This window comes from Solanum stenotomum, chromosome 6 (assembly GCF_019186545.1).
Source record: "Solanum stenotomum isolate F172 chromosome 6, ASM1918654v1, whole genome shotgun sequence".
NCBI lineage: Eukaryota > Viridiplantae > Streptophyta > Magnoliopsida > Solanales > Solanaceae > Solanum > Solanum stenotomum.
This window is the reverse complement of record NC_064287.1, coordinates 25,956,217-25,967,549: the sequence shown is the minus strand read 5'-3', so window position 1 is coordinate 25,967,549 and position 11,333 is coordinate 25,956,217. Positions and strand designations below refer to the sequence as shown.

The window sequence follows — 11,333 nt, the reverse complement described above, 5'->3', positions numbered from 1 at the left end:
TCCACTCCAATCAATCTCTTTCGAGGATCAGACGGATATCTTACGTAGGAATTTATTTTGCAACCTTAACCCATATGTTAACCCTATGCTAAATAGCTCAAATTCATGTATAACAACAACAAAGCATAGTATAACACAATACCCACTATATTAAATCAACACCCCTATAATTGCACCCTTAGATCTTGGGGTTTTAGCCAACCATCACAAAAACTAAAGAAATGATAAATTTAATGAACGAAGCCATGAGTAACATAAAATTAAACTATTACTAGAAAACCCACTGTTAATTCAACTTCAATTTATCAATTTCAAGAACAAAGTTGAAAAACCCCAAAAACTAGAAAGCGTTTATCAAAAGGTAAAGTGTTTTCTCTCAAGTTTCTTTCCTTAAATTCTGCTCACATACGAATGCCTCTCTTTCTCTCTCCTTTGGGCTATTTATAATTTTCCAAAAATTTGGTGAAAAACATAATAGGTGACCCATTGGGCAACATTAGTCGGGTTCACCAAAAACAATGGGTAGATCACCCTGTACTCTTCAGCTCGCCTTTCTTTTGCTCTAGGATTCAGGTGTTCGAATCTTAGTCGGTGAGCTCGTTCGAGTCTGCCTTTCACATTCAGCATATCACAGAGTAGCACCTTGTTTGCCTTTAAGGCCTTAACTTTTTCTCTTTGTACAGTCGCCTTCGCGATGGTCCACACATTCACCTTTCTCATTCGATGCATCACCATTTCTGTTGGGACATTGAATTAAAGGTGACATTAAGGTGTCAAAATAAAGGGACGATGATATAAGTCTTAATTATTTGGTGTAGGTGACAATTATGTGATTAATGATTAAGAATTGTAGAGTTGCCCTCAAGTTTATAAGTGGGCAGTTTGATCCACTGAATTAAATGAGGGGTAAAAGGGTAAATAACTAAAATCGAATTTAAGCAATTTTGGTGGGAACCAAAACTGGAGGGAAGCCATGAGTAAGTTGTACCAAAAGGGGAACTAAAAGATTTTCCCCCCGCCTCCTGTCGTACTCCTCTTCTTCTTCTTCTGCTTCGTTCTTGCTTGCTTGCTTTCCTTTCTTTCCGTTCTCTTCATCTTCTTCTTCTTCTTTTCGTACATTGTTGGTCTTGGCTGCTACTCCTTGAGCTTTCTTCTTCTTCTTGAATCAGATTTAGCTAATCTAATCAGTGGACCAGATTTTGTTCTGTATCAATTGGAATTACTTCATAAGTAATTGGGGTCACACACTATTGTTTTGGTAAGTAAAATTAATAGTTCTTTGAAATCATTCATCATCATCTAGGTACCTACAATTTTTTCAATAATTTGCATTCGCGTTTCCAACCGATGGTTATATATGTTGCAACAGTTGACTATTGGAACAAATTATTGCCATATGTAACAACATAAATGTTATTTCAATCGCAACATAATAGACATATGTTGCAACATATAGCCTACACAAGCTGCAACATATAACTTAGACATGTAGCAACATATGACTTACAGGTCGCAACATAATAGTCATAAATTGCAACATATGACTTATACATTTTGTCACAACATGTGATTTATGTTTCGCAACAGAATAGTTATATGTAGCAACATATGACTTGCATTTCGCAACATGATAGCCATATGTTGCTGCATATAACTTACACATGTTGCCACATGTGATTTATTTGTCACAACATAACAGTTATATGTAGCAACATATGACTTACACATGTTTCTACATGTGATTTATCTATCACAACATAACAGTTATATGTAGCAACGTATGACTTACATCTCGCCATAGAATAGTTGCTACATATGACTTACACATTTCTTCATTAATACTAATTGCTTTTTAATTAATTTCTTCAGGTACAATAAATGGAGGGATTATTTGTAGCTATTGATTTTCGTGGTGAATGGATCAAGAAGAAAAATTGACACATTTGGAGTTGGAAGGATGGTAAGAGACGGGGAGGGTCGGTAAGGATGACTATGGAAAGAAATATTTTGTATGATGATTTATTTTATAAGGGTGCCAGAACCTCATTTGTTGGGAGAAAGACCAATTTGTTGCACTTTTCATCAATTCTATCACTTTCGTTGTGAATTATGTAGTTGTGATTTAGAAATAGATGAAGTAGTTAAATTTTTGTATTAATTAAATTTTCATGTGTGGCAACATAGATTCATTTCTTGTAAAGTCATAGGGAAAAAGGTGATCTTTTTGTGTTTTGTACATATTTTTGAATTTGATCTTTATAAAATAATTAATTTAAAAAAATTGACATTTTTCCACTGCTAAATCGCTCAATTTATCGATTAACTCATCCTTGAGTGACATATGTGGCAACATATGCATGTTCAGTTGGAAAAATTGCAACAGACATGTCATATGTGGCAACATATGTGTATCTTAAAATAGTCTTTCGGGAGTTAATTCAATTAAATTGTCACATAATTCAACATGTAACACTAATATATAGTCCTACAACATGTCTAAGTACAAAATTAAAGTCTAATACAATAACCTTCATCAATTCTATCAATAATTTATACAAAGACTCTCATACCACTAGTTCATTATACAATGACCAAGTAACTTCATATGATAGTAATATAACACCCTTGTAAATCGTTTTTCCAATTGTTATAGCATATTTTTATTGCTTAATTATAATCCAAAGTACTAAAATCTGGTTCAATTTGACATTTTCCCATTCCTAAATAGCTCAATTTATGGATTAACCCATCCTTAAAGTGACATATGTGGCAACATATGCATGTTCTGTTGGAAAAATTGCAACAAACATGTCATATATGACAACATATGTATATCATAAAATGGTCTTTTGGGTATTAATTCAATTAAATTGTCACCTAATTCAACATGCAACACTAATATATAGTCCTATAACATGTCTAAGTACAAAATTATGGTCTAATACAACAACCTTCATCAATTCTATCAATTATTTTTACAAAGACTATCATACCACTAGTTCATCATATAATTACCAAGTAACTCCATATTATAGTTATATAACACCCTTCTAAATCGTTGTTCCAAGTGTTATAGCATATTTTTATTACTTAATTATTGTCCAATGTACTAAATTTTGGTCCAATTTGACATCTTTCCATTGCAAAATCGCTCAATTTAACGATTAACCCATCCTTGAAGTGACATTTGTGGCAACATATGCATGTTCTGTTGGGAAAATTGTAACAAACATCTCATATGTGGCAACCTATGTATATCCTAAAATGTGCTTTTGGAGGTTAATTCAATTAAATTGTTACATAATTCAACATGTAACACTAATATATAGTCCTAAAACATGTCTAAATACAAAATTATGGTCTAATATAACAACCTTGATCAATTCTATCAATTATTTTTACAAAGACTATCATACCACGAGTTCATCATACAATGACCAAGTAACTCCATATGATAGTTATATAACTCCCTTGTAAAACATTGTTCCAAGTGTTATAGCATATTTTTATTGCTTAATTTTTATCCAAAGTACTAAAATATGGTACAATTTGACATTTTCCCATTCCTGAATAGCTCAATTTATCGATTAACCCATCCTTGAATTGACATATGTGGCAACATATGCATGTTCTGTTGGAAAAATTGCAACAAACATGTCATATGTGGCAACATATGTGTATCTTAAAATAGTCTTTCGGGAGTTAATTCAATTAAATTGTCACATAATTCAACATGTAACACTAATATATAGTCCTACAACATGTCTAAGTACAAAATTAAAGTCTAATACAATAACCTTCATCAATTCTATCAATAATTTATACAAAGACTCTCATACCACTAGTTCATCATACAATGACCAAGTAACTCCATATGATAGGTATATAACACCCTTGTAAATCGTTGTTCCAAGTGTTATAGCATATTTTTATTTCTTAATTATGGTCCAAAGTACTAAAATTTATTCCAATTTGACACTTTTTCATTTCTAAATTGCTCAATTTATAGATTAACCCATCCTTGAAGTGACATATGTGGCAACATATGCACGTTCTATTGGCAAAACTGCAACAGGCATGTCATATTGGGTAACATGTGTATATCCTAAAATGTGCTTTTTGAGGTTAATTCAATTAAATTGTCACCTAATTCAACATGTAACACTAATATATAGTCCTACAACATGTCTAAGTACAAAATTATAGTCTAATACAACAACCTTTATCAATTCTATCAATTATTTTTACAAAGACTATTATACCACTAGTTCATCATACAATGACCAAGTTACTCCATATGATAGTTATATTACACCCTTGCAAATCGTTCTTCCAAGTGTTATAGCATATTTTTATTGCTTAATTATGGTCCAAAGTGCTAAAATTTGTTCCAATTTGACATTTTTTTCATTCTTAAATTGCTCAATTTATCGATTAACCTATCCTTGAAGCATCATCTTTTGCCACATATGCACGTTATGTTGGAAAAATTGCAATAGACATGTCATATGTGGCATCATATGTATATCCTAAAATGTGCTTTTTGGGGTTAATTCAATTAAATTGTCACTAATTCAACATGTAACACTAATATATCGTCCTACAACATGTCTAAGTACAAAATTATGGTCTAATACAACAACCTTCATCAATTCTATCAACTATTTTTACAAAGACTATTATACCACTAGTTCATCATACAATGACCAAGTAACTCAATATGATAGTTATATAACACCCTTTTAAATCGTTGTTCTATGTGTTATAGCATATTTTTATTGCTTAATTATGGTCCAATGTACTAAAATTTGGTCCAATTTGACATTTTTCCATTCCTAAATCGCTTAATTTATCGATTAACCCATCCTTGAAGCGTCGTATGTGGCCACATATGCACGTTATGTTGGAAAAATTACAACAAACATGTCATATGTGGCATCATTTGTATATCCTAAAATGTGTTTTTTGATGTTAAGCTTTTGAAATCAGATAATATTTCAAAAAGGAATAACAACTCAACCATCCTACAAACAAATAAGTGATAAAAACAATAAAAACGTCATGATTTAATACTAGTAAGTAGTTCAAAACCCTAATTAAATTTTTAATTGAGAAGATATCAACGAATAACTAGAAATGATGAGGGCAACGATGCCTTGTTGTAGAAGAGGAACGCAACAGATTACCACTGATGTTGTAGAAAATATCGCAACAATTTGATATGTGAAGGAATAATGGAACGAGAGAAAGGAAAGAAGAGAAAAGAAAATGGAACTTAGTAAAAATAAATTAAATTTGGGATATGCAACGAAATGACCTTTTATAAAGGAGAGGAGAGATAGGAGAGAAGGAAAAATGAAGGCACGATTGTTTTAAAGCTTTTTAATTTTTTATTGAACTTTGACAATTCAAAGTGTGACATATATTGCCACATATATCCTTTCTATTGGGGTACATGCAGATAATTCTGTGGTGTTTTTTACAATAGAGATTATATATGTTGCCATAGACACCACATTTCTTCCTTTCCATCATAATTGACATTTGTTCCAACAAAATAAAAATAATAATCATTAATATTAATTTTATCAGCAAAAATGAACAATTGGTGACAATATAATGTTGCCACATATCTCCTTTCTGTGACATATGTTACCACATATCCTCTTTCTGTGACATATGTTGCCATATATATCCTTTCTGGTGGGGCACATGCAGATAATTTTGTAGTGTTTTTTACAACGGAGGTTATATATGTTGCCACATACACCACATTTCTTCCTTTCCATCATAATTGACATTTGTTCCAACAAAATAAAAATAATAATAATAATCATTAATATTAATATTATCAGCAAAAATGAACACTTCACCAATTGTTTTATAAACTTATCAACAAAAAGCTAATTCACAATGGTATACATTACCATCAATCTAATAAAGGGTGGTAACCACAACATTTTCATCGAACTTTGCTTTTTTAGGTCTAGGCCTCTTTGGGTCTTCATTGTTACTAACATTGCAACACCGAACCTTTAAAATCCCATAATTCCATAGGAGTGAAGCATATCTCATGTGAAGGGTTTCAGAACTAATTCCATAAGATAGTACTTGTAGTCCATCATTCAAAAACTCAGTGTATGCAGCAACAAAAAGTCCACAATCTCTGAATGGTATATCATCAATTAGAAAATATAATAACATCACATTTCAATAGTGGTAAGACAAGAAAAATATTGTGATACTTACAGACTATTGCTTGCTTGTTGGGCAATACCAGTAACATGTTTGACTTCGAATGGGTGAGATTTGTTCTTTCCTTGGTATGATTCAAGAAGTGACCAGTTGGTTCGGTCTTTTTGATAAAAAAAATATGCTGGATTCAAGGTACTTTGGCAATAATGTAGACAACTTTTGAATCTCGGAGCATAATTTTCTATTAGTCCTAGATGAGGACATCGAATCATACACCTTTATGCACCGTTCCTTCAATACAACGACTGCCAAGACCCAATGAAACTCCCCATTACAATTTACAGGGACATAAACCTCATCTGTGAGGTGCCAAGGCAGTCAACTAGGTATACCAAACTCTTTGATAGTGCCAACGATTTTATTCTCATATTCAGGAACAATACTGGCATTGTCAATGTATGTTTTAAAAAAATAATTAGTAGTGGTATATCGATATTTGAATGACTTTGTTGCTTCGACTTCTTCCGCAAATAGTATAAAATGACATCCACATGCTACATAGATTCATCAACAAGTGTATTTCTGTATCAATTTATTTTTATGTATTCTTGTCTTGATCAATCGATAAAAGTGGGCATGGATTTACCTCATCAGTCCAGCACTTATTGGGCTGTGACATTCCGTAGAATTAGTACTTCTTCTTTGGAAATGCAACTACAAAATCAAGTTGTATGAACTCAAGATCCGAGCAATTGGCTAAGTAGTGATCGTCCTTGTCTCTTCTGCAATTGTGTAATCATTATAAATAATTATTTAGTGGACAACAAAAAGAAATACTAATAATAGTTGAACGATTTTACTTTTTTGCATGATGCTTGTAAAGACCCTCGTTTATCCATTGCGAGAAGGATGACATTAGTTCAGTTGGACCCTCGCCATCAATGTTAAAACCTTCAAATGAATATTGTTGCTTCACATCACAACTGACGACTTCGCCTTTCTTCTCTTTATTTTTCGCTTTCTCTTTCGCTTTCTTTTTCACTTTCTCCTTCTCCTACTCCTTCTCTTACTCCTTCTCCTTCTCATTCTCCTCCTCCTCCTTCTCCTGCTCTTTCTCCTTCTCCTCCTCCTCCTTCTCCTGCTCTTTCTCCTTCTCCTCCTCTTCCTTCTCCTTCTCTTCCTTCTCCTTCTCCTTCTCCTTGTCTTTTGGGTTTGAGTGTGATACTGGAGCAGTAGTCATTGATTTTTTTCTTTCACTAATTATAGATAATGATTGGGAAATAGATTTTTTCAACCTCCTACACTTAAAAGGTTGTGAAATCTTCTTGGATGCATGTATAAACATCAATGTTATAAGTCATTTCCTTAAAAATATCCGTGAGTTCTTAAACACGACTAATAAAATAATCATGTTGCTACTCACATTCTTCGCATAGATAAAAAGAACATTTGATATTAGTAGATGAAGAAACACCAATAAAAGATTGAGCTGCTGTCATGGATGAAGCTTCTTGTATCATTTCATCTACAAGGTAAATAAAAAAAGATTGAGAGTTTACAATTGATTATAAAATAATAATGGGTAGCAATTTATACTTATGTTGCCACAGATATACCTTCTGGCCACGAATGAATCTTCTGTGGCCACACATGAATCTTCATGTGCCACACATGAATCTTCTCTTACTACATATGACCATTTTGTTTCCCTAACACATAAGTGATAGGGTTCAGCATATGATAACTCTGTTGGAATATATACCAACATATCACTAAAATGTAGCAACATACGACAGATCTTTCAACAAATTAAATATATGTTGGACAACTGAACAAGACTATATTTCTAAAATCATATGAACAAAATGGTCACAGAAAGAACAACAAAAGCAACAAAAAATGAATTTTCAGTGAATGTTAACAATACTTATACATTTCTTCAAAATTAGTGCTTTTTTGGATTCATTGATTTCATTCGAAAACAATAAATAATAGGTACCATTACACTATTATTCAATTTTCACATCTATAGAACGATTTATTGTTCATTAACCCTAAAAAAAACTTAGTGTTGTTCGAAAATTGTAAAATCTTTCAAAAAAATGACTTGCCCATTTTAAGTCGAACACAATCTTCAGTTTAGAAAGAGGAGAGAGTCACGGCCGGAGATGAGGAGGAAGATAAGATAATGGGGGAGAATATTTGTTTTGGATAGTTGGATTTTTGGATTTTCTAACGAAGAAGAAGAGGAGAAGAGAGAACGTTGAGAAAAGAAGAAGAAAAAAATTCTATTTTCTTTTACTTTTTCTTAAATGGTTTGGATAGAATTATAAAAGTTGAAAAATGAAGGTTTTTTGGTATTTTATAAAAGATTAGAAAATTTTGAAAATGTTAATTTGGTCCCAGATTTACTTAATTACATTTTAAAGTGGATTTGACCCTTTCTTGGTCAAAGTGTCACCAAAAACAAAACCAAAACTTAATTGACACCTTTCATTTAATTTTCTCATTTTTCTTTTTTTCCACCAACCTGCCTTAACAAATTCAAGTGTTGTGCACTATCACTTCAGGCGAGGTCAAACTCATTAAGCGACCCACCCTTATTCTAGGCGATCAACAAGATGGAGTTTACACTTTTTATTATATATATTTTTGGCCCTTGTTTCAATCATTCATCATTGCCTTGTCCTTTGGCCTTCAAAGCTTCAAATAACCAAAATATCCTTAGATTAGGACATAATTGGGCATTGAGGACACTAATTGTTGAGCTAAATAGGCCTCAAATTAGTGTAAATCTACCATTCATGATTACTCCATGTCGTGTCTAATTACCTCTCCCCAATACTTTTTCAGTCTACCCCTACCCCTCTATTTACCTCATACATCAATCCTCTCACACCTCTTCAGTGGGGCATCAACGCACCTCCTCTACACAGTCCCAAAAAATCTTAATCTCACTTCTCTCATCTTGTCCTCCATAGAGGCCACACGTAACTTTTCTGGAATAACCTCAATCCTAATATTGTACTGCTAGTATGCCCACACATCTATCTCAACATCCTCATCTCTACAACATGCATCTTCTAAACATGTGAGTTCTAACCATACAACAAGGATGGTCTAACCACTACCGCACATAACTTACCTTTAAAATTATGTGGTACCTTCTTATAACACGAGACTCAAGAGGTAAGCCTCCATTTCATCCATGTCACCACGCTAGGTGTGACATCACCATCAATGTCCCTACTACCCTGCATGACATGCCCAAGACATTTAAAACTTTCTCTCTTAGGAATAATTTGTATCTCAACTGTAACTTCAACGTCTTCATCATCCAACAGAATACTAAATTTGCACTTCAAAAATTTCATTTTGATCGTGCTAAACTTGAATCCTTTAGTCTCTAGAGTTTATCTCCAAAACTCCAACATATTATTAAACCTACCCCATCTCTCATTAGTCAGTGCTATGTAAACCGCAAATAACATACGCCATGGAACCTCTTACTGAATATACCTTGTTAGCTCATCAATCACTAATGTAAATAGGCAAGGGCTAACCACAAATCCCTGATGTAGCCCCATCTCAACTAGGAAGTGCTCTGTGCATCCTACACTATTCTAACTTAAGTATTGGATCCTTTATACATGACTTTATTGCCATATATTGGACCATCGGGACACCTTTAGCCTCCAAACATCTCCATACGACATGCCTCAAAACATTTTCATAGGCCTTTTCAAGATCATTGAACACCATATGTAGGTCACTCTTCCTTTCCCTATATGTCTCCACCAGTCCCCACACAAGATGGATTGCTTGATTAATCGATAAGCCCAACATGCATCCAAATTGATTCTCATAACTGGACACCCATCTCTTCACCCTCATCTCCAAAACTCTCTCCCTGACCTTCATAGTATGTCTTAAAAATTTGATACCCCTCTAATTGTCACATTGTTGGATATCACCCTTATTCCTTTACAATGGAACCAATGTACTCCACCTCATTTCATCAGTCATATTTTCCGTCTTAAAAATAACATTAAACTACATAGTCAACAACTTCATACTTACCTTAGTTAGTGCTCTTCAAAAATTCCACCAAAATCTTACCGAGTCTAATTGCTCTTCTGCACATCTAACCTCCTCCAACCTAAAACACCTACAGTACCTAAAAGCGTTAAGCCTTATAGAGTTCACCAAATAACTAAATACCATGTCCTTCCCCTATTTCATTTAAGAGTTTTTGGAAGTATGTCTGGCACCTTTGCTTAATTGAGGTCTTATCCACCAACACCTTGACTTCCTCATCCTTGATTTACTTCAGTTGATCAAATTCATGAGCATTTTTCTATCTTTCTCTCTCTCTCTCTCTCTTTTGAGATCCTATACAATCTTTTATCCTCACCTTTTGCTCCTACCTCAACATTCAAATGCTCAAAAGAGGCCGTCATAGCAGCATTTACTGTCAACTTCCCTATTGTCTTCGTCGATTTCCATAAGTGTCTACTTTTCTTCCTCATCTATACATTCCTACCACTTAGTATATATATGCAATATGTTTTTGCTTCCAATTTGCCTTGGACTTCTTAGTTCCACTACCAATCTCCTTGACGACGACTAGAGTTCCCTCTCAAAACCCGAAGTACCTTTCAGTCTTATCCCACTTGTTGTTACTATCCCAACTACTAATTCATTCCCCCAGACCAATCAACTTCTCCCTAATTTACAAGAAAATACATGGGTCAATCCAACCCATCCAAGCCTCGATTTGTCATAAAAAGTCTTTTTCTTCATATCCCTTTTAATCTCTAAGTCCAACACATAACATCTGTGTTGAGTAGTAAGATTGTTACTCCAAATGACATTTCCATCCTTACAATCACTACAAAAAAACTGCTAAATTATGGCGGTTTATTTGTAGGGGTCTTAAGAAACCCCCACTACACATTCAATTTGTGGCGTTTGTGTCAATCCCCACAAAATAATTCCTTTTGTGGCGGCTTAAGTGTGGAGGTTGTAAAAGACCCGTACTATACATTCAATTTGTGGCGTTTGTTTCAACCTCCAAAAAATTATTCTTGTTGTGGCGATTTTTTTGTATAGGTTTTGTACTACAAAAGAATGAAACG

The 11,333-nt window shown here is 33.6% G+C and overlaps 2 pseudogenes; both read right to left on the bottom strand.

Annotated features, from left to right (window-relative positions):
• Positions 1–934: 934 nt before the first annotated feature.
• Positions 935–6,748, bottom strand: LOC125868619 (uncharacterized; annotated as a pseudogene).
• Positions 6,749–6,793: 45 nt separating this feature from the next.
• LOC125868618 (uncharacterized) lies at positions 6,794–7,435 on the bottom strand (annotated as a pseudogene).
• Between the last annotated feature and the right edge of the window lie 3,898 nt (positions 7,436–11,333).